General features: G+C 34.5%; 1 pseudogene; it reads right to left on the reverse strand.

Annotated features, from left to right (window-relative positions):
• Positions 1-16,432: 16,432 nt before the first annotated feature.
• Positions 16,433-20,841, reverse strand: LOC128240931 (putative nuclease HARBI1; annotated as a pseudogene).
• Positions 20,842-25,933: the final 5,092 nt, after the last annotated feature.

The following is a 25,933-nucleotide window of genomic DNA, read 5'->3' on the forward strand; positions in this document are numbered from 1 at the left end:
TGTTATTGTCATAGCTGTAATCATATTGATTTTGAGGATGAGTTCAATTTTATGTGTTTATAACCATGTTTTGTTATTTATAAGACAGAAATACATAAAACATTCTTCATCTTCTTCTTCTTCTTCTTCTTCTTCTTCTTCTTCTTCTTCTTCTTCTTCTTATTATTATTATTATCATTATTATTATTATTACCACCCCTCGATTTAAACATGGGAAACGGAGAAGGCGGTGCACAATTAGACAACCTAATTTAATTGATGTGCGAAGTATATCAGTGTGTGTATACCACATACTTAATTGCATCATAACTACTACGGAAAGCCACATATTGTTTCGAATAAAGACTGTAAACAAAGATAACTTATATTACTAGTCCTTACCATTATAAATGAAAAACGCTGCCTTCCGACGAAGCATATGACGTAATTTATCCCGAGGTATACACACACTGTAAATTGGATGTGTAGGAGAAGACAATAGATAACATGGCCTCAATAATCTAGTAGTAATGCCGACCCAGGAACGCCGAAATTAATCCCGAATTAACTGATACTGTTCCAACGTACGATATTGTAGAAGGTCCTGAAACTAAACTTGATAATTGTGACATTATTTACATAAATATGTATCTCCAAAATTCGTAAGCAAAACCCCATTGATAGGTCAGGTAGAATAGGAGTCTTTGTTAAACTTGGTGTAAGTCAGATGCTTATATGGGATGAGATGTCCTTTACTCCTAAGGTGTCAATATTAAAATATCATAAGATATGACACAACTGTTATTTTTTGAGGGATTACACAATTAAACAGCATAGTCCGATATATCATTTTTTGCAAGTTAATGTTGTATTGTTTCGAAATAATTATGTACACATTTAAAGCAGACATGTTGTGAGCTCGTCTCGACGGTCACTACTATAAAGATTGTTTATGGAAATATTCCTTCTTTTGATATGATTGAGGAATAGAACAAGGATATCGATAGGATATTTAAAGATATAACTATGTAAATGCAGTTATGATAACTCGCGCAGTAAAATGCATTTCATGTTAGCGGAGCAATTGCAGTTTTTATAAAAATAGTTGTTTCACTGAGCTTTACATTCGTCTGCGAATACAGATAAAAGACAGACGCATAATATTGCAATGCAAATAAGAGTTTACAAATGAAGTATTGGACATCATTTGATGGATATGTAAACGAAGAGATGTATCTCTAAAATACCTAAATGCACATAAACTAGAAGACAGCAGACATGTTCCATACTCAAATATCTTTTATTATATATTCACATACAAACCATGATAGCAGAAAGAAATCTCATGATTGTCGATAAGGCTTTTCTAGGGCTATGTCTTACATTTTATAACATCAAATCAAGAGCAATACAATAAGCGTTAGGTATTAAAATCTGATTAAGCAGTCATTGATATGTTTGGCGACGGCATGCTTTTTTCCAAAACATATGTTTTATGTCGTCTGCAGAGAGACAGAGGTTGCCAACAGACGAACGTACTATTTAAGAAAATATATTGCTTAGTTTAGACATTATAATATACATGTATAAATTATATTTTACAACGATTGTGAAGAAAGGTACGATAGCTTATACTATGTCACTCCCGTTGACACGATGTTGCGCGAGAGTGTGGTCATGTGTTGTGGGGGAAACCGGAGTACACAGAGATAACCCACTTGTCTGGCTTGGTGAATACTAACCTAACTCACATGCGCCCAGGCCTGGAATCGCATGTGAGTTTGAAATGTATTGGTCACGTAGGTCAAGCCTGCAAGTAAGGGTGGGATAATGTGTCCTCTACCGGTCACTTCTACGGTAAGATGCAAAGGAAATGTGCGTTTCTATGAGGGTGAAATATTCAAATGTAAACAAATACAGCTGTAACATTTGCCTCAGATATGTTTGAAGCAGATAACATGTGTATCCATAATCTTCTAGTGCAGTAAGATTTTCAAGTTAACAATGATAACGTTAATAATGCTGTTACCAAAGTTCTGAGCAATCGGCACTATTTTGGCAGGTCATATCATGTCCTATTTAACAACCCTTGATAAACACCCATAATTCTTTTATATGTGGAAATGATATATAGTATATATGGAACTGATTGTACACACATCACATTGCGATTCAGATGTTGAAATGCTTACTAAACTGTATCATAGAAATGGAACTTTTGCACATTTAGCAAAATTGTTAGCAAAATTGGTGTTTCTACACCTAACCCTACAGCTTCCTCTATGATTAAGTCGCAACTAATTCACAAACTTCGATTTAACTGAGAAAGACAGTCTAATCCCCACATGCACGCATCCGCCCTCTCAAAAGTTGACATGATGTACAGGATACATAAGATGTTCGTATTTAAACATTTAAACCTGTTATTTTACTGAGATGGAAAAGTGCTTTAGTTGAATTTTACACGTATTTATCTTTATTAAATTTACATGTTATGCCTTGATCGATATTTTAAGCCTGGCCCTGCTTTACAACAAGTGTGCGTGAACAACCTCAATTTTATCCCAACAATTTCGAATGTAGAAACCTAAAAGGTAAATATTTTCAAAGTATAATTCTTATTTGACAAGCATTAGCAAGAAGTTTTAAACGGCCATAAATTAAACCGTTTTCTTGACATGTTTTTTTTAAATATTTTTACCTTATTTTGAACTTCAAAATTAAATGTTTCAAGACCAAAAAGGGACTTAACCGCTACACAGAGTTTCAAAACTTTGTAGCAAGTTGCTTTTCCTACACGTATCACTGGTTATTTATTATAATTAAATAAGTCTAGTCATCGACTCACGGGAAATCAGACGTGAATTATTCATTTTTGGAAATAATGAAGTATATAATTTGTATTAATTGGACAAAATATATTTTGAAGAATGAGAAAGATTGCTCCTAGACTAGTTTTGCGTTCTTTGTTATGGTTTTTAAATATTTGTGTAAGTTTAGTTGTAACTTTTACGACCCTTGTTCGAACATAATGATATAAAATAAGGTCGGGGTAGGGTTTTGGTTGATTGGCTTATTATTGTACTTGTCATTCAACAGTATACGCACAGATGACCTAACATAACTGGAGCTAACTTAATTGTTTCAATATTCTATGATAGACCAATCTTGTATGTGGGTCATTATAAGGTGAAACTAAAATACTTATTCCGTTAGGTGAAGACTCTATGTCTCCAGTAGTGAGCAGATGACAGACTAAAACGTCACGGCGAGAGAATATCAGATCATTCCGGTACAAACAACAGGGAATTAGTACTAATAAGGTAACGACAAGTTTTAATACCCGGTGAACTTGTATTCCAGTGAAGTCGAGTTTTACTGATCGTGTCCAAGGCAGTAAGTCCATCATTGATTGAACATTTATTGATCAAGCTATGTTGATGCGTGTGTGGTCTGTAGCTTGATAAAAGACTGGAGTTGTCAACAGGCGACCTTAGATTTTTAGATGACCAAATCAGAAGTTATAACTCAATTTGCTATCCTCGTTTTAGCATTCTTTATGAAATTATAGCGAGCAAAGATCTCACATGTGCAGGCAAATGACTTCAATATGACGACAAGGGAGTTATTTGCACATAATATGATAGGATTTTACAGAATATAGAAGCAAGCAAATATTCGTCTGCGGCCATAAATGCAGCGTATTTTTGAATATTGCATTTCAATGGATTAAAATATCATACAGAACTATTTAACACAATTTTATTCTGCGTAGCTGCTATGTGTATCAGGTTTATATTAAGGTGATTATACTGGGCATCGTCTCAGATGAACTATATGATTTGTACAAGGTTGGTAGCAAATATTCAAAGGTAGTTTAACATTGTCGCATGATTGATTTCATTCACACTTGTTTTTAAATACAGTATAATACAATTTTGCAATCGCCACCCACCCTTTAAATTATAACATGGAATAGAGAATACAGAAGGTTTCCGCATATAAAAAGTGAAACCGTTTTTTTTATTTAAGGGAAAGGTAATTTAGTTTAAACTAACATGATGCATCTTCAATACATGAAAGCGTTTATTTTACCCGAAATCGATCTTTAAGAACCTTAAGCATTCACACAATTTATAATTTGACTGTCTAGGTCAAGCCCTACATACACTATTGACACAGAACCTCCTAAACAACACCGACACACCACATATAACACTCTACAGACATACATCGCAAGCATTGAAACATATATTTTAGCAAAGGTTACCGCCTTGGAATGAGTTCATAGGAGAATACAACTATTGTAAGAGTACGCAACGTCGCACAGACACATTTGCATCCACGTAAGTGTCTTTAAAGTGTTATTACTAAGAGCTGCGAAGAACATGGTTGTAAACATTAAGGCAACTTTAATCGGTCCTGCTTCTATGTTTGTCAGTTATAATGAACGTATTGTGTCATTATATGTGAAGAAAGCAGCTTAAAGAAATTGAGTTCTTAATAATTGTAGTTATGGGGAGAGTGATTTAGTAACATCGAATGAGGCTTAGACCCATATGAGTTTTATTTGGAAATTGTAAGATCAGTAATGAATAGGTAACAACACAAAACATGCATGCATTTTAGGGATGCAATCAAATGTTTGATATCGAATGTCATAATTGGTATTTGAATATTCGATGACTTTTGTTCGATAAATAATATAATAAACCTTTTGCCTTCAACTGTGTTGTTGCATATATTCGCTTGTCTTGTTTTTACAACGATTGGTTCCTGGTGCCAGAGGCGTAAACGTGATGATACTATGCACGCGTCCTGGGACCAATATTTAAACCTTCTCCCGGACGCGTCATATGTCTTCGCGGACTATTAACAGTACCCGTAATTTTACGAAAACTGGTTAATCGTACGAAACGACTCTCCGTTGGTGCATCAATACATTTAACCGGGATTTTACGATCTTCGCTCTGTTTACAAATATGAATGCGGTGGAATTGATTATTTGGGGAATTTTGAATGAAGTGCAAGTGAAAATTAAGACAGCTTTTAATAGTTTAGATGCCCTGACGCAAATTACTTTGGAGGTAAATCAACTCAAAATTTAGTTACTGTCATCAGACATTATAAATGCACATACTTGTGTATCGAATACCTTATACGAAATCGAAGCAGGTATTCTTGCCACTCGGCATGCCAACGTTGTGAAAATAAGCTATACGTTTATAAAAGGATTAAGTTTAATAAGTAATAATGACCATGAACCAAGCGACTTTTTCAGTTTATATCTAATATCTTGTTTTTTAACACCGCGTGACTGTTTAGACCCCACCCCCCCACCCCAACGCAGACGTTGTCCCTCTCCTCCACTAAAAGGACCAATCATCATTGGCTTCAATCACCGTGTTTCGATATAGCATGGTTTCAAACAGCCTGCATGCGGGTTATAATAAGGACGAAGTGGCATAGTAATCACATTAGACAAAGTCACTTGGACTTCATTACTCATCAGATGAGCGCCAGACAAGAATATAAATGATAATGTGATCATAGCCAAAGGTTTTATTTCGGTATCATGCATAATATATATTTTACAACATCAATGAAAATATAATTGATGAGATATTTGTAAATATTATTTGAAAAGTGTCTGCTATACAGATATTACTCCAATATTGAAATTGGTATATGTTACACATGAGATGGAAATGTTATATTTGTTGCTTTATTACACAAGGAAAATAGGAAAATAATGTGATTCAATTACTAATTACACGAATAACATGTAGGTAGCGATGGTCTTACCAGTTGGCCAGTATGGAATTGTGATATACATGGGATAATCCCAATGTCAACTGATAAGTCGTAGGTTGTTATTTCCCTTTGATCTTAGCTTCACGTAGAACGATCGTAATGAGAATATCATTACAGGTTTTATTGTATTGCAATGAGGGGTTATCCGCTGTAATGTGTTAATTTTCATATTGGACCGACAATCAGAGTTTCAGGTTTGATTTCCGGCTGTGACTACAACAGTTTAACGACAATCATCTCTATATACACTAATTATGAACACATAAAAACATTACTACATATATGACACTGCTAAGAGCACAGGGATCAAGGAATTCTTCAGACAGGTGTGAAAACAACGGTGGAAAATTACATAAACAATCGTTTTGCTGCTGGTTTAGGCTGTATACTTGTCATTTGTCACTCTTTAACTTATTAACGTTTTGGAAAACAACTGGTAAGGTTAATATTCATAACTTACGTTTACATTGATCGTTCCAAGGCGGTCACCCATACTGTTAACGGTAACATGTTTTTTTATACGATGTTTCATGACAACAAATATGTGCCGAGGAAATTGCTGAATAGCTATGGTATTATCAGACTACTAGCTTTACTACGGCACGAACATATTATTAAAGTTATAATGTATACTAGTTCACTTAAGCTCGATTGTGAAGAAAGTTATAAGCTGATATGAATCATACTCGAGTCATTTTCCAGGTTGGAAACCAGTACTTGAGAGGCTCATATCTCTTATTGTAGAGAGAAACGTATTTTATTTCTGAATTCCAACATAAAGCATAGTTTTAAGAGAACATACAAACACAATAATAATTAGTTAGTGGTTAGTAGGTAACCCGATAGGGGATATACGGGGCAATGGAAACCATATCGGCTGAGAGCGAAGATTGAACCCGAATATGGTTTCTTGCGCTCTGTACATCCCATATCAGGTCACTTACATTACCCCGTAGCGAATATATCACATCGACAACCCGTTTACATTGACCAATTTATGGAAAATATTTCATTTATTCATCGGAATCGGAAAATATACGCCATTTTGGTACGATATAATTTAGTGACCCAATATGGAAAAATATTAGTGATCAGTCTTGTTAGAGTCGTGATGTAACAGCACATTCGGAGATATATATTTAGCAAGTTGTTGTAATTCCTTAAATATGAAAACATTCAAAATAACTAAAAAAAAGATCTGCTGTGCGCTGCTCTCAACATTCACTACTATAAGATTTGTCATGAAAATACTACATCTTCGGAGTCCATATCGTGCAAATATGATTGAGCAAATACATAAGGATATTTATAGGATATCAAAATGTGTAACTATGAAAATACATTTTGATAACACCGGCAGTGAAATGCATTTTATAAGCTGAGCATTTGTTATTGTATACAATATATTTGCTTCACTGAGCTTTACATTTGTCTTCGGATACAGATAATAGACATACGCAAAGTATTGCAATGCAAATAAAGTTTAACAAGTGAAATATTTGACGTCATTTGATGAATATGTAAACGATGAGATTTATCTCTAATATACATAAATGCACATAAACTATCAAACAACAGACATATTTCCATACTCAAATGTCTTCTATAAATACTTATGAATTCAATTACAAACCGTGTTGGCAGAAAGGAATCTTAGTTAATGATTGTCGATAAGGCTTATTTAGGGTAATGTCTTACATTTTATAACATCGAATCGTTCGAGAGCAATTATTTATCGGTATTAAAATCTGATTGACCAGCCATTTATATGATCAGCGACGGCATGTTATGTTTTCCAACATCTTTCATTATGTCGTCTGCAGAGAGACAGTGGTTGCCAATAGACGAACTAATTATTTAAGAAAAAAACTCACATTCGTTATGCCTGAAAAAAATGTTTAGGATAGGTTGTAACCGGTAACTTCTAGAGTAAGGTGCAATGAACCATGCGTTTTAAGAGTCCAATTTGTTTAACTATTGTTTATCAGTGAAGAAGGATGTAAATGGGAAAATCAGAAGGGTGCACCTGCTGGTCACTACGAGGTCAGAGAGGTGTTCATTCTGGTCTCCATCAGGACAGACGGGAGCTACCAAAAACAGAACAGGGTGCAGCACCGTTCCATACTCTTTAGCAATGTTTGTTTAGTTATAAAAACATTTGCTTCACTTAGCTGTACATTGTCATGCAAATACAGATGTAGACAATCGCAAATGTTTGCAATACATATAGGGCTTAAGAGGTATCTTCTTTGTATTATTTGATACATATATAAACGAAGATTTGCATCTTTATAAAAGTCAGGAATGCATACTACCTATCAAACAGGAGACACTTGTTAACCCCTCAATGTCGTCTAATATGTAGATAAATGGAAATGATTTTGGCAAGGAGAAATCTGATTGACCAAATGCGTAATACAAGAGTTGCATTTAGAGTCATATTTATTTTGTCTGCATTTGCTTCAGTTTGACGTCATGCCCGATATTGTCATTAACTAGTGTAATGATCTGGTGCCGCGATACTACAATGGGCCGATTGTTCGAAGTTATTTTTATAAATTGAACAACTTGGTAAGCTACATCGTTGGTTAAAACTTTTAAATGTGAACTATTTGGTGATGTGCTCACATATTGAAATATAAGCAAGTACAGCTGAAACAATTTTATTATATATTATAGGCCTGATATTGACACCCATATCCTATCTAAACCCAAAGTAGTTATTGCCATAAAACACAATAGGAATACAATAACATTCATGCATAATAAATAAAGTGGCTTTATATTATAACAGTATAAGGCGAAAAATGATTGTTTTTTTTTACATATTATATTATGATTCAGAAGCTGAAATGCTTAATAAACATTATCTTGATAGTAAGAACATTGTCTTGATAGTCAAATAGTATCATTTCTGCCCATTTTGCAACATTGCTCGCAATATTGTATTTTAGCTACATCTATGATTATTATTCAAAACCTGCGATTAACGACCATACATGTTGCTAGCGGTCCGTAAAATATAAATTTACTTGTGGCATAAACTAGTTTGTTTGCACAACCTTACACATATTCCAACAATTCCGAATAAATTTAAAACGTAAAATGGAAAAACTTATCAAAATATAAACCTAATTTGACAATCATTATTGAGAAATTACACGGCCATAAATTAAACTGTTCACTGTACGGTACATGTGTTTTTCCATATTTTGATCTTAGTCTGAAATTCAAAATTTTATGTTTTGAAGACTTAAAGGGACGTAACCGCTACTTTGTAGCAAGTTGTTTACCGTTAAAGTTTCACTTGGGGTTATTTATAAAAATAAAACAAGTCTAATCATCGGCTCTCGGGAAATCAGACGTGAATTATTCATTTTTGGTATATAATTTGTTTCAATTGCACATACTATATTTTGAAGAATTAGCGAGATTGCTAAGATTGCGTTTTTGTTAAGGTTTTCTTTATTAATGAAAGCTTAGTTGCATCTTTTACGACCTTTCTTGATTATAATGATATAAAGTAAGAACACAAGAAGGCTTTGGTTGATTTGCGTATGATTGTACTTGGCATTCAACCGTATTCCAACTGATGACCTAGCATCACTGGAACTAACTTAATTGTTTCAATATTCTATGATTGCCTAAGCCTGTGTGCGGGGCATTTTTGGGTAAAACTAGAATACTAATCTCGTTAGGTGAGGACACTGTGGTTCTCGTAATCAACCGAGGCCAGACTAGAATCTAAATTGCATTGGCCAAAAACAACGTTCTAACTGTGATTGTAGTCAATAAATACATACATTTAACGAAGCTAGCTGTGATATCACACGATTTTGCTTCGTGGGGCTTAAGAAGCATCAATATATTATTACCATGACGCCTAAGAGAGTTCCTTACATATTTGCCAACTAACTACTAGGATAATACACGCCCGGTAGCAAAAATTCGAAAACAAACCCTGTTTAGAGGCGGCACAAGATAAGGGGCCAAACGACACTGAACGAGAGTCACAAAGGTACACACAACATATGCAGACAAAGGGAACAGAACACACAAGCACCAACATAGCTTTATAAATAAATTATCTACAAATGATAGGATAACCGCCTTGGAAACGGTCAGAGAAATATGACCTCACTGGAATACAAATTGAACGGGGATTTTAACTTTAACTTCGTCACTTTAAGCAGTAATTACAAAATTATATATATAAGTCTTACCGGTGCCAGCATCAATTTAATAACAATCAGGAATAAAGTCAAACTACCATTTTGAAAGTTGATAATTGTGCCACAACAATTGAAATAATGTTTGTTTGCTATAAGGCTCTAGGCAATTTTTTACATGGAGGCACTTCATATTATCTCGCTGTGACGTTAGTTTTAGTATTTTACACCGAAAAACCAGTTTGTTACTGCCATATTTAGGTACAAATCGCATCCATTGAATACAACATTTCCTGATGTAAATTAACTACTTTTGTTAACGTACTTAATAAATACTTTATTCCGTGAGTGTTAGAGGCTGAAAACACTCCCTAGATATTTTCATTTTGTAGACATTCGTAAAGCATTATAACGGTACGATGCTGTACGGGTAAACGAAAACATCACTGTCAATACGATGTAGAGATGTTACCTGAAAATATTTCATTCATAATGAATACGTAAATAACAACAAATAAACATCTACGATACTGTTAAAATGTGTTGTTCATAAACAATTTTTCAAGACATTTATACATGTAATTGAATGTAAAAGCAAAACACACATTACGACAATTAGATAAACAAACGATATTGTATAACATACAATGACATACACAATAATGGCAAATACACACATTTGACCATAAATAGAAACATGACAATGACACATGGAACTTACCAATATATGGTACTGAAGACACATCGGACATCTCACGTTCCTTGTGATGGTGAAGTTACGTTCTTAAAGCTACGTTTACAGCATGTTGAGTGTACATAGTTTAAAAGAATTGAAGCTTTCGAAGCGTAGGATAATATGAGAAATTTCAATACTGCTTTTCCGACAACATTTTATCTCTTCTGCATGCATCTCTTGTACTGGTTCTTTTGCTTGGTTTAAACCAACCCTCCAGTAATTCCATTCCGCTTGTAGGTGCATCATCTGAAAAGAGGGTTAACATTAAAATCTTCAACTTCACTAATGATACTTACCTCACCTACAGCTTCATCTCTACCCGTAGTTAAGCTGCCATTATCAGGACTGACGTTGTTTTCTGGTTCATGTGATTCCTCATTTTAGCATACATGTCCTGTACCAGCTTCTCCGTCAGACTCACTGTCACCTTCAGTGAATTTAATCACTAGCGCCTTCTTTTCTTTCCTTGTGGATGAATCCCTTGCTTCAATTTCCTGTTCTTAAACGACTTCATCCTACACACTACCAGTCTCAGAAGTACTTGGGGTTTACCTTTAAGTTTATCATTATTTGTTTTGTTGTTAAGTTTCCTCAAGTTAATGTATACTTGGATAAGATTTACCTTTTGCGTTTTATCTTTATTTAGGATTGTTGGGATAAGAGTGAGGTTTGTGCAAATAAACTGGTTTAAACCCCCAGTAAATTTACATTTTACTGATCGTTCCAAGGCGGTACCTAACAATCCTTGATAAACATACCTAGTTTTTTTATATATATATAGTATGTACGCACTGTGCTATTTGTGGAGTTTTGTGCTGTTCTTCCATGTTTCTTGTTTGTGATTTTATGTTCTATGTCTTTGGCGTTTACCCAGTGCCATTAAACCGGGTTTATGTTTAAACGTTTTGCTACTGACCTTGTTTCTGCAGCTTTTCGCATAAACCATGATGCTCTACCATGAGTAAGTTGTTAAAAACCGGAATGTCCCTTCTTGTTTTGTCAAGAATTGCGAAAGGTACATCTTTAAACCTGTCGCCAATCTTATGTTTGCCATCAAAAACCATCTTCTTTATCAGTTCTTTATCGCAAACATCAGTTTTTTTGTCTTTGGGTCGCTGTACTTCTTCTGTTTCTCTTTCGACATTTGTGTAAAATGATTCGCATGCTCGCGTGTTTTCACTATCCTTTCTTGGAGGTACTCTTCTGTTGTCGTACTTACTGGCTCTTCTCTTGCTCAAACATGACATCGATAGGAAGCATAGACTTTCGTCCGAAGAGAAATTCGTATGGAAACACTTGGGTGGCTTCGGCACAGTATTTATATAATCTAAATTTCAGAGTTGGCTCGCTGGTCTGAATGAGCCAGAAACTCATTCGCGGGTGCGTCAGCTGTCGTCTGTGCGGTTTTGTTTCTTGTGTGGATAGTTTTTACTAAACTTTGTGCAGATGTCAGTTACAATTAAAATATTGCTGATGATACCCTTGCATGGTTACAGAGAGAAGTAGTCGATGCAAAGAAGTAAAAGTGGATATGATGTATTAACATTCTCGATTTTTATATTAAAAACTACAGAAACAAGCACGGTAGTCGAAAGTTTAAACATAAACTCCGTTTAATGGCACAGGACAATGCTCAAGACATAGAACACAAAAACAAACAATCACGAACCTCCCCTGTCTTCTGATACATATGTCAGATTGACTGATCCATACTTTAACATCTGCTGTCATTGCAGGCCAGTAGAACCTCTCCATCAGCAGGCGCATTATTATCTCTTGCCCTAGATTGCGAGAAAAATCATTAATACCTTTCAGTATCTCTTTTCTAAATGACTCTGGAATCGCCAGTTGGTCATTGAACTAATCGTTCTCATGAACATTATTAAATAGGATCATAGGATGTTGTTAATTGCTTCTCCATAGTAAGACCTTCTTCATATAATAAATTTTTTGCAAGCTCTTGTCAATGATGGCTATTTTCAACTTTTGAATGAGAGGATGACCGCCCTGGGCGCTCCTAATTTCACGCATCTCTTCTGCGGTTGCCCAATGTCTTCGGTTGCATCCAGAATGTTCATTTTAATTGGTAGCGTGTTGACATAAGGTACCGAAATCAAATTGCAAATAGGCTTGACAGTCTGGTTTCATAAGCAAAAGAAAAACGCTTTTAGATGAGAGATACTTCAGACGAAAAACATTCTAAATGGATTGAATTTCTTAAATTCTTCAAGTTATATGAATCTTTTATCATTGAATTTGTTCGTTGAATGCGAATGGTACACCAAACCGTGTCAACACTATATAACAGTGAGGTTTAAATCCTTCAATTAAATGTCACATCCGAAAGGCTAATTAAATTAAACAAATGAACATCGCAGTTTTTAAAGGTATTCACCGTTCGGGAGCAAACACGCAAACAAATACTAAAACGTTTCTGGTAGAAAATGTTTGGGTAGGGCTAAAATGTGAAAGCTACTTGGCGATGTCAGATGACAAAATATCATAACTTGCATTTGGAGAAAAAACTTCAACACAGTAAACATTCTTGTTTTAGATGTTTTATATATAAATAATTTTCAGAACGTTAAGAATGAAATAACATAGTCCCAGATATGAAGGTTCATTCGTTGAACATATTTAATGTAATATACTTTACATTCGTGAAGCCTAAAAGGATCTAATAACATTTCTTCCAATACTCACTGATCCCCTCTAAAACAGTTGGTAAGAAATTGCTAGCATGAGATATCATTTTGTGCCAATTGTATTTATAATTGAACAATGTATTAACACTATTAGACAAATGCATTTCATTTATGCTATATATATAGATACGCTCTTATAGCTTTAGACGCAAACTATTGCAGCAGAAAAAGGGCTTGACATGGATCGTGCGTAGCATTATTTGATGCATTTATCCCAATTACAACATATATGCATGCGAACTATTAGACAGCAGACATAATTGCATGCCCTGGGTCCGTATTACAGAAGCATCTTAATATTTATTTTAAGTAATATTTTATCCTTGAATAATTTCCTTAGGTAAGGAAAAAAAAGAAGATTTTCTTAAGTAGTATTCCTAAAAAATCTTAAGGAAATCTTTCGTAAAATATTCCTTATCTGTATTTTTAACCTTAAAAAATATCTATCCGCGTTTCTAAGGAACTTCGGTAATTCCGTGTCTAAATATAGAACGGATTTTGGAATTCCAATAGTTCGCCAACTAAATATAGAACCGGAAGCTGGAATTCCGGTATTTTCCAGCACAAAAATAGAACCGGAATAAGGAAGTGCGCACTAAATATATCGTGCAGACGGCATTTGTCTTTGTTTACCTTTGTAAATATGGAGAAACAAGATGTCAAGAAACGTTCTCCCAATTTTTCCCTGCATGATTGTATGCTGTTGGCAGAGGTTAAGGGAGGACCAAGCGGGACACACAATCTAACCCGTTACCAATACGTGCATAACAAGCACACACCCTGTGAGTATATTTGTACAACTAAAATATATCTAAGCAGTAGTCAGTGCCAACTGACGGCAACTGTTACAATATTGCATCCTGACGGGACGAAACAGAACGAATGAATACTAAAGGACTAGTGATAAATCATCGCAAAAATTATAACTTACTTCCAAATTGCATGTATACATGTTTGTATCACAGAGGCAGCAGAGTGCGTTGTTGTTTTGACACACCCCTTTGACCACGCTCCCCCATTTTTTTTAAAATCCCAGTCTCATTTATAATGATGGTGAACTTGTTACTATTGATAACTTACAAAAACAATGTTTTTTTGGAATTTTTATTCTGTTATCTTTGTAATATACAAAGTTAAGATAATAAAAATTCCAACTACACACCCTGCCCCTGTGGTTTGTAGACAGACAGAACAGTCGAAATATTGAGACTAGTGTGATCTTATGTGTGTATCAAAACTTTTTCACATACAATTTTTTTGGCGTTGTATTACAAGTTTTTGAATTTAGACACATTGAGTGCATTTTGAAGAGCTACAGACTCACCTATTCTTATTGTTTTTTTTTGTTTGTGTTTAAGCTATTACAACAAAAACCAAGCGGCACATGTGGGAGGAGACCATACCAAAGATGTACAATGCTAGATCAGAGTTCCCACGCTCATCCATTGATCTTCTGAAGAAGTGGGACAACTTGGTGCAGCGGCATAAAAAACTTTCCCAAGAGTACATCCAAAATCAACAAAAAACTGGTATAATTCATTAAATTCATTAAATGTATTTTTGTTGCTATTCATATTCTATGTTCAGTACACAAAAGTAATGCAGTTTATAGATAAAATTGCTGTCAAAATGGTTTTTCTTTATATAAACTTTTATTCTTCATATTGTGTGTCATATAATTAAAGTGACAAACTTATTCAAAATCAATACGTTCACATGTAAAACATACATCACTTTTGACTGAAAAACCTTTAACTACTTACTAAATAATGAATATATGGAAAAAAATAAATACTGATAACATGATTTTTACCGTATATTTAATAGCTGAAAGCGCAAAAAAATATTACTGATTGGTGATTTCTTAAAGATTTACTATGGTCTACTATAGTCTCATAAAGAAGAAATACCGTGATTTATGCTTATTTCTTTCAAATTAAACTCGGTACGCTTCATAAGAACCTTTGTTTTCGATTTTGTTTATACATTCATAACACTAGTAAGAAAAAGCATATGTCATGTGTTTGCAAATTTATCATTTTAATATTGCAACAGTTGATCATGTATCAAAAAATCTTAATACATGGAAATGCTATTGCTCATCCATTTTTTCGATTATGTTCCACAATGATAATCATTTACACTGCACTTATTCCAGGTGGTGGACCTAATGCTGGGACTATTGGTCTCTTGACAGATGCTGTAATTTCTGTAGTTGGAAAAAAAGCATGCGGCCTAATTGGAATATCCGGCCAGGCTGGAATGCCCATGGACTCAGGATTTCTACAGCTGCCCTCCAACAAGTAAACTCATTAATCGTTGCATGTATAGCTGTAATAGTTACCTCCCACCCATATTGAGTGAAACAGATACTGCTTTTGTTACCATTAAACAGGGATTTCTTGCTACCTATTTCTAATGTAAAAGCAGGGTTGGTTTCCGTTACGATCAGATATGAGAATTTTCACAGTGTTGAATTCTAGCCTCTAACATTTTAAGCGAGCTGCAGACACCTTAACTTTAGAACCATTCTTATTATTCATGTTTCCATAGTGCATCAGATTAAGATTTTTATAGAATTATTCAAGTGTTTGTTATTGCTTATAAAATTGTAAAGATTAAATAAATAAAGCTAATGACATGTAATAACTCTTGGGGTTATCATTTTTTGTTTGTTCACCTGCAGCACATGCTCATAGATGAAACATTAATAAGCATTAACACTGTACATACAAAGAACTTTTATAAAAAGAATGAAGGTACATATTTTTAACAAATTGTTCAGGTAGTGAATGCATCTTGATTGATTAAACTGTTTTCATAAATGTTTAATTTATCACAAACTGAACATTTTAATTTCATTGCATTCATAAATCAGAAAACTGTTTATATCTTTTCATTGTGTCCACAGGCATTTCCACAACTAATGGGAGTGATCTAAACAGGTAAAAGTATGGCTATAAAAAAAGCAACTTTTAAAATAAATGTTAGGATTAAGAAACAATACCAATTTGCAAATATACTGACAGTTAAGTTAATATGTAAACTGGTTATACATATTATCAGTTATCTCATATTAACACATTTCTGTTTAGATTGTGATGAAAGCTATCACTATATATAACAAATAGGAAATTTATATCTAGTTCAAGTGAACAAAGGAAGAGGCCACAAGAACAACAACAACAGGGTTACGTGAAAAGCTGAGAATGCAAATTCAAAATTTAAAATGCAATAATTTTATTGTGTGTTATTTTTAACAACTACTTTAATTGTAAATGATATCTTTATTTTATTATTTGTACCAAGTATTTAAATCTCCTAAAACCATTACAGTGCATCAACATGGGGAAAATTGCCAGTTCCAATGCAAGTCTTAGTGCCAGTGAAGACTTGGTTACAATTTACAGGTATACAATGAAGTACAATTATATTTCAGTAGTGGTTAAAACTTGCAGCTTTTATGTTCTTCATACATCAATATAATTATTATAAGTCATTTTTCTCAAGCTATTCATTTTTAATGTAATGAAATCTTTTTTTTTCTTTCAGCCCAGTTCAGATGGTGACAGACCTTAATGTGACCAGTGAGACATACAACATGTAAGTAACACATTCATGCCAAATATTTTACTGCAAACTGTGTAAGTAATGTCTATTTATAAAATGAAGTTGTAAAGTTTTAATCAGTACATCATCCAATGATTTCAGGCCATGGCACAATCTAAAACAAAGGATAAGAGTTGTCACTGTTAATAAATGAACTGTTTATGTCAGTACAAAGTAAACGAAAGTGCCACAATCAATTCTTGTACTGTATTTATCAGTACCAAGTTGACTTATAATATGGCATTGAATGAAACTTTATACAAAATGCTTATACTTATATGGCAAACCTGTTTCTGTGGTAACTTTGTTTGGGGTGTTCAAATCACCTTTAGTGATAGCTCAAGTTTCTTTTTATACTTGTAATTAAAACTGACTTATTGTTTGCAGCAGTGACTCAGTGATCTGCACCTGTTCCTGCCATACTGTGATGCAAGCTTTGCGGGAAGAGAAGCTACGGCTCCAGATCAGGGTGCTCAAAAAACAGCTTGGCGAAGAATGATTATAGCCTCGGATTCATTTGTACTTTTAATGTTCAGGTATAAGATCATAATATATTTCACGGACCACCAAAATCTCTATTTCACAAGTGGTGTAGCTCATCTGTGAAATATTGGCTTCTGGGTTTACAATGTTAAATATTTTGCTATCTTACACTGAAATCAACACTTCTTTTATTATATGCATAAATATATGAGATAAAATAATTAAAATTTATTGGAAGTTTTTCAGGCAACCGGCCAAAATTTAGGCAAATGTAATGTCATTTCAGAATTGACATCATAAAAAGTGTGTACCAGCACTTTGCACGTTCATTTTGTATTTGCATTTCCTTTCAGTAGGAGCTTGCTAAAATTTAAAAAAATAAAGAATGGTATCAAAATGTTATTTCACCTATTGAAATATCCTTTTCAATTCATCGGTTAATCTCTATATATCTTTATAGAGGATATAATAAAAAAACTTACATGTACTGCTTAAAAGTAGGTGTTGGCGAAGTAATCTCTGTACTGCATACCATGTTGAGGAGCAATGTTGTTGTCCATGTTGTTAGCATTGCCGCCGTCATCAATCACGTCTGGCATTGGTATGTTCCGCGCTTTACAGATATTGTGCAAAACAGCGCAGGTCAGAACAATTCTGTAATTTAGAGAAACAAAGGAATGTTCTTATTCAGAAATTTAAGAACACTACTGTTCAATTTCAGAATAATTATGTTATCACCGCAAATAACTTGTTTTCTTTAATGTTTTTGAATTAATGAATTGATACACTTTATTTAGTATAGAATTTCAGTGATTTTTTGGGAGATTATTTTTACAGCCTGTGCCTTGCAATTTGGAAAAAAGGTTCACTTTGGGAAAAATAAACAGGTCACATTGGCTTAAGTAATGGCAAATATACATGTTTTTACCTTTTTATGAATCGATATCCTGTGAAAGAGTAAGTCTTGTAGAGATTTTGTTCATTTTCAAGAAATTCATTGTTTTTTTATTTATCAAAGTAGCCTTCATTAATAAAATTGGAAAAAATATATGATTTTGGTGGGGGGGGGGAATAACACGAGGGTAAACAGCCTTTAGAAGGCAGTAAATTGCAACACAAAAGAGCAAAAAAATAAATAATTTGAAACAAAGCTGTTTCATATTATGTATTGAATCTAATAAAATTAAATGTATTAAAACATAATATGAAAAAATCAGCTGTATATTCAGATATTGTTTCAGAAAATGTCTGTTAATCCAGTATGTAAGTAAACATTGAAATCAACAAACCACACTGACCAAAAATAATAATAATACCATAAATGTGTTTTTTAAATGGATTGAATTTACAAATATTGTCAATTTAATTTTGTAAATTTGAAAGGGTTCTTTCAACAACATTAAACAAAAAGGCTCCATACATTGTCTAAACACAGTATTAAGTGCTTTTTGGTTATTTCAATGTATTAGGATTTGATTAACAGAGTGTTTAATAGTAAATACATGTCAGTACTGGGTGTTTGTATGTAAAAAGAAATCATTTTTAACTGAATCTTAAATCATATTAAGAGGGTTAATGCACCCGGTGAAAGGTTGTTTTCATTTTCTAATTTAACATATGTTTACATATATATATAACTGGAACAGTGAGCTCATGAGTTGTATGTTTGACATGTTATGCTGTAAATTTGCTGGACATAACAAATGCAGGAATGAGTTGCATAAAACAGTATGTGTTCAGTAAATTTTCTGTGTCATGCTTATGTTTGTACCAATAATGCTCCTTTAATTAAGCTTACACAAATACTTGCTCGTTTTTTAATTAAAAACTTTCCTGAAAGTTTTGCCCTATGTATTTTGTCTAAGACACAATAGCTAAAATTTTCAGCTCAATTCCACCATAAAACGTTTGATATAAACCTCCAAATCAATAGGGTCACCTACCCATGATCAACATGTCCATCAAGTTCCTGGGCCAAACATGTTCATTGTTTCATTAGGAACTACTCTTCTGACAATGGCCACATGCCCATACATCAGTTTTGTTTTTGTTTGAAAAAGTGCATGAAACTTAAAAGTATATTTTTTATGCAATTTTTGTTTTGCATATTACTAATACCTGCAAGCTTTTTCTGGCTGCATCCTAATTTCACCATGGAGAACACCGAATCGTCATTTAAGTTGGCCTATGCCTCTCTCCACCTTGGCTCTAGTAATTTTATGGGATCTGAAAAAAACTAATATATATATATATATATATATATATATATATATATATATATATATATATATATATATATATATATATATATATATATATATATATCATTACATATTCATTGACGAGTGTAAATAAGATTATTTTCTTACCACTGCCATATCAAAGCAAATGCACCGTGAGAACATGTATGCATCAGTGTATTCAAAGGAGTTCCGAAAGAAAATAATAATGAGGGCATTGTTGTTTTTCGTTACTTTGACGAAGAAATAGGTTTAGTTATGTCTCGTGAAAGCTTCTAGTGTTACAGATCACCTTATTACATGTTTAATTTTTACAATTTTCTTTCAGTGTTGACAAATGTTTCAATAATTGTTCACTTTGTTTACTATATCAAAGTCATGCAGAATAATTACATTTACCTGTTGTATGCTGTTTGGCTACCAGGCTGGGGATTGAGGTATGGGGTAAGTAGCCACCTTCGCCCAGCATATCCGATCTCCCCAAGAAGATGGTATTGACCATTAGGTACGTGACCTTCATCAAATAGGTTCCTAAGGCCACTCTGCTGAAGAATTCTGCTGTCATGTGCAGACCCTGGCCATCGGGCAACCATATTTGTTATTCTGTCAAAACCATCAAACACAACTTGTACGTTAATTGAATGGAAACCCTTCCTATTGACAAAAGACGGCTCATCCTCCGAAGGGGCCTGAATACGTATGTGGGTACCATCTATGACACCCACCACCTTTGGAAACTGTGCCAGTCCATAAAACTGTTGAACCTGTGCATCAGGCTCCCTCACTGTTAGTGGGAAACGCACAAATTTTCCCAAAACATCAGCAGATGACAGATGATTTGTCACTTCAGTCAATATTTTTGATACTGCTGGCTGTGAGACATTGTGCATGTCAGCATCGTTTAGCTGAATTCCCCCTGTTGCTAAGTACCTTAGAGTAATAAGGAGTTTGTCCATAGCCGACAAACTCTTATGTCTCATTGTAGCTGGCTCCAGTGCTGGTCCAAACACAGTTTCAAGGTAATTGAGGCCTGCCCTGTTGAAGCGATACCTATCAACAAGTTGCTGGTTGGTAAGTTCATCTAGGATATTGCCCCTATCTGCCATACTGGAAGGATGGAACTAGCCGCTGAAAGTGTCTCGCCGAACTAGTCGCTAGACTTGTCAGCCAAAACCGGTCGCTGAAAGTGTCCAGCAGACTAGAACTAGCCGCTAGACTTGTCAGCCCCCACCAGTCGCTGAAAGTGTCTAGCCGCACTAACCACTAGACTTGTCAGCCCAAACGGGTCGCTGAAAGTGTCCAGCAGGCTAGAACCAGCCGCTAGACTTGTCAGCTCAAATCAACTGCTGAAAGTGTATAGCCGCACTAGCCGCTAGACTTGTCAGCCCAAACCGGTCGCTGAAGGTGTCCAGCAGGCTAGAACCAGCCGCTAGACTTGTCAGCCCCCACCAGTCGCTGAAAGTGTCTAGCCGCACTAGCCAATAGACTTGTCAGCCCAAACGGGTCGCTGAAAGTGTCCAGCAGGCTAGAACCAGCCGCTAGACTTGTCAGCCCCCACCAGTCGCTGAAAGTGTCTAGCTGCACTAGCCGCTAGACTTGTCAGCCCCCACCAGTCGCTGAAAGTGTCCAACCACAACTACTGCAAGACTTGTCAGCCCCCACAGATCACTGAAAGTGTCTAGCGGCTAGAACTAGCCGCTAGACTTGTCAGCCCCCACCGGTCACTGAAAGTGTCTTGCAGAAAGAGATGCTGGACTTGTCAGCCCTACAAGCCTGTGAAAAAGCAGAAACAATTAAGAATAATACAAACCAAAATTTGCGATGTTAAATGCCAATACTACACACCGTTATCAAAGCTGCCTATTTACAATCACAAGGCAGACAATACATAAAGATGCAAACATGTGGCTTACAATTAAATCACTCATCGTTACATAAACAATTAAATCCGAAACCGAGCCTCATCCGAATACGTATTTATACTAATCAACTAGTATTTATACGACTATTAAATATTTTGCCACTTGAAGCTTCACATTTCGTGCGATAAAAGAACGATGTAATGACAGCAAAAACAGTATTATCCTTTTGTTTTAAACAAGAAAGTGCACCACTCTTTTACAGAAAAATCGTGAGGGGATGTTTTCTTTCTTTACTTCCGCTGACGCAATTCGCGTTTCAAGTCATAATGGAAACCTTTAATACGGTATTATCGGTATCTAATTATGAATACATACCTTTGGTGAACCGCCGATTGTATTATTGTCTGCAATCGATAGTTTTCGACAAAAACAGGATCAGCGTTCCTCGGTCTTGTATTTTCCTCAACTTCTAAGAATTTTTCCTCAACTTCTAAGGAAGGTTTGGACCTTCCTTATAATTTAAGGAAGAAATCGCTCCATTTAAGGAATATTTTAAGATAAAAAGTTTCTGTAATATCACTTAAAATATTTCTTAGATATTTTTAGTACATTTAAGGACTTTTTGTATGAATTAAGGATAAAGTTAAAGATAAGATGCTTCTGTAATACGGACCCTGAAGTCTAGTATGTAGATAAATGCAAATGGGTTTGGTAGGGCGAAATCTGACAGACCAACGGATGGATCCGTGCAATATGTATTTGTGTCTGCATTTGGTTTGAATTCCGGTCATTGTTGATAATTAATAATGACCTGCTGCCTCGATCCTTTAATTTGGTAGTTAATATATTGGCCTTAACCAATTAAATTATTAATTGCCATTTAGCGCAACCGAAATGCAATAAAGAAACATTCGTGTTTGAAAAATAAAGTGCCTCGATTTCATATCGATGTTCGATGAATGGTTGCCATGTTAGGGCCATGTATGCGCTTAAAAATGTTTGAACAAAATTCACTACATTTTCACTAGTCATATATTAAAATATAAAACGATTTCAACTAGTGCAACGAAAATGTTGATGATTTTTTTTCTCTCAAGTCAACTGGAAGAAACGACATTCTATTTAAAACGTTTCAAGGAAGTAATGTTTGCAAACATGTCACCTTACGTAGCTTGATAAAAGACAGGCGCTGCCAACAGAGGACCTTAGATTTGTAGACACAAATCTAGTTGGTATTCTCGTTTAACCATACGTTATTTAAACATTTCGGTCGCTTGTTTCACCTGTGCAGGAAAATGACTACAATATGATATTAAATATGACGAACAGGAGAGTTAGTTGCAAATAAAAAATAGGATTTTACATTATTTAGAAGGGAGCAAAATCCGTTCTCTTCGACATCAGCCATAAATGCCACGTATCTTTGAATTTTGCATATCGAGAAATAAAATAAACATCATACAGAGCAATTTAATACACTTTTGAATCTGCGTAGCTCCTATCTGTATCGAATTAATATGAAAGTGATAGAACGGGGAATCTTTATCACGCCCCCTCGCCTTCTTTGAAGGTTTCCCTATATAAATGTTGATATATTGTTTCTTGATCCTAGGATATAGTTCTTTAGTTGTAACTTGCATATATTTATATTGAGTAATTGAAATTTACGTTTATTTTAGGCTTGATCAATCTTTAACGACCCTCTAGTGAGCTACACTTTACTTCTTTAAAGACCCTTCAGTAATTGAAATCGTTTTATTTTTAGACTAGATAGATCTTTAACGACCCTCTAGTGAGCTACACTTTTCTTCTTTGAAGACCCTTCAGTAATTGAAAGCGTTTTATTTTTAGACTTGATAGATCTTTAACGACCCTCTAGTGAGCTACACTTTTCTTCTTTGAAGACCCTTCAGTAATTGAAATCGTTTTATTTTTAGACTAGATAGATCTTTAACGACCCTCTAGTGAGCTACACTTTTCTTCTTTGAAGACCCTTCAGTAATTGAAAGCGTTTTATTTTTAGACTTGATAGATCTTTAACGACCCTCTAGTGAGCTACACTTTTCTTCTTTGAAGACCCTTCAGTAATTGAAATCGTTTTATTTTTAGACTAGATAGATCTTTAACGACCCTCTAGTGAGCTACACTTTTCTTCTTTGAAGACCCTTCAGTAATTGAAATCGTTTTATTTTTAGACTAGATAGATCTTTAACGACCCTCTAGTGAGCTACACTTTTCTTCTTTGAAGACCCTTCAGTAATTGAAATCGTTTTATTTTTAGACTAGATAGATCTTTAACGACCCTCTAGTGAGCTACACTTTTCTTCCTTGAAGACCCTTCAGTAATTGAAATCGTTTTATTTTTAGACTAGATAGATCTTTAACGACCCTCTAGTGAGCTACACTTTTCTTCTTTAAAGACCCTTCAGTAATTGAAATCGTTTTATTTTTAGACTTGATAGATCTTTAACGACCCTCTAGTGGACGACAAACATTGAAATATATATTTATGTAAATTTTAGGGTAACGGTCATGAAGCGGTCAGTGAACAGGGTTAGAATAGCGTATGAGTACAAAATCTCACACAGAAACGTATGGGTCCACCTCCGTTTTATTATACAAAAACATAAATTCATAAAAGAAACAATTACGGTAATTGTTGGAAACGAGAGTGCGAAACGATTTTTAGTATTACGTCCATTGAAATGTTAACTCGTATAAGGGTAACATTATATTATGTTTTGAAAATTGGACTCTATTTGCTATCGATAATCGAATCGAATTGGACTAAGCATTTTTAATTTATTATCAGACACTAATCGAAAGTTTATAAAACCTTTGGGAATACATTCTTTATACATAGTATCATCAAGATCATTTAAATGGTTAAACCTAGAATCAGTAAGTGTAAAACTATAGTCATGATTTTTGAAAACAGTGTGTAAATTTCCATAAACTTAAACTGTCAAAATAGCTTAAATAAAGAACATTACAACAAAACACATGCATAACATATGACCATCAGTTGCAAAATGATGCATTCCGCACTAAATACATGTAAGTTACCTCAATTCAAATATGCAACATTAACGAAAGTAACATTAACGAAATCGATATTGGACAACCACTATCGATTTTATTCTGAGTTTATTGGCTTATAACTGTACACGTTTGGTAACAGAACACCAACAGCTTTGCATCAGGCACTAATTACAAAGTTAATTGTATCTTTACGGTGATGCCACATTCTATCAGTATGAGCGGCGCGTGATCGACGCATACTCAGGATACAGTTACCATGACGACAAAGAGTGCTCTGGATATATATTCATTTGACTGTGGTTTTAATAAAAGTGTCCGTTTGTTTTGTTTATGAATGCACTCATCATTGTCTTATGTTCAAACCGTGTACATGTTATTTATAAATGTAACCAGAGGATCCATTCGACCTCTGGTAAAACAGGCGTACGGGGAAAAGGGACTTCTTGAGGCTGAAACAAGAAGAGTGCTTGTTTGAAGCAAATTTGTCCGTCGGATCCATTCTCAAAATAAATGTATAAAAGGGATGTTTCTAATTATAAACTTAATGAACAGAAATAATTTTTGAAGGAATCTATATGACATATATTTGAAGGAATCTTTATAAAACGCATTTGCAGGAATTCTAACGAAACCATTGGTTGGGATTCTTTTTGACAACGTAGGAAATTTAAAATAAATGGAGCTGTTAGATGGCTTGTCATTTAATTTCGTTTGAAGTATTGAACTACATTAAATGCATTTCATTATGGCGGTAAAGACATGCAAGTCAGTGAAGATATTTGACTTTTTGATGTTGTAGTTTCTTTTTAAAGCGGTGAGGCATGCGTAAGGAGAAAAATAATACTGTTATAAGACTTACTCCCTCGGCAATCCCCTATACAATTATTCGATGCCATACTCATTTCATACCACTGTTGTGAGAATTTCTCTTCCATCAATGCCCTCTTCAATTAGTCGATGCCAGATATACTCTTTCCCACAGGTCATTAAAGAGCAGATGCTGTGTAAAATATTTCCAATGAAGCATTCGGACAAGGGAGAAAATAACGTAATGAAATGTCAACGGCCAGACGTATTCATTTGAATGTATTTACATCAGTAGTTTTCATGCTGACAGTTTCAGTTAAGTTCAAACACATTCGTTGGGAGAACACCAACTTAAATGTTTCCAGAATTAGAATTGTGAATGTTTTACACAAAACCAGACCTTTGGTGCTAACATTTGTCTGAATACCAGACAGGAAATCCATGGACCACTATTTATTAATTTAGAGTGTAATTACTAAGAACTGAG

This window comes from Mya arenaria, chromosome 7 (genome assembly GCF_026914265.1).
Source record: "Mya arenaria isolate MELC-2E11 chromosome 7, ASM2691426v1".
NCBI classification, from domain to species: Eukaryota; Metazoa; Mollusca; class Bivalvia; order Myida; family Myidae; genus Mya; species Mya arenaria.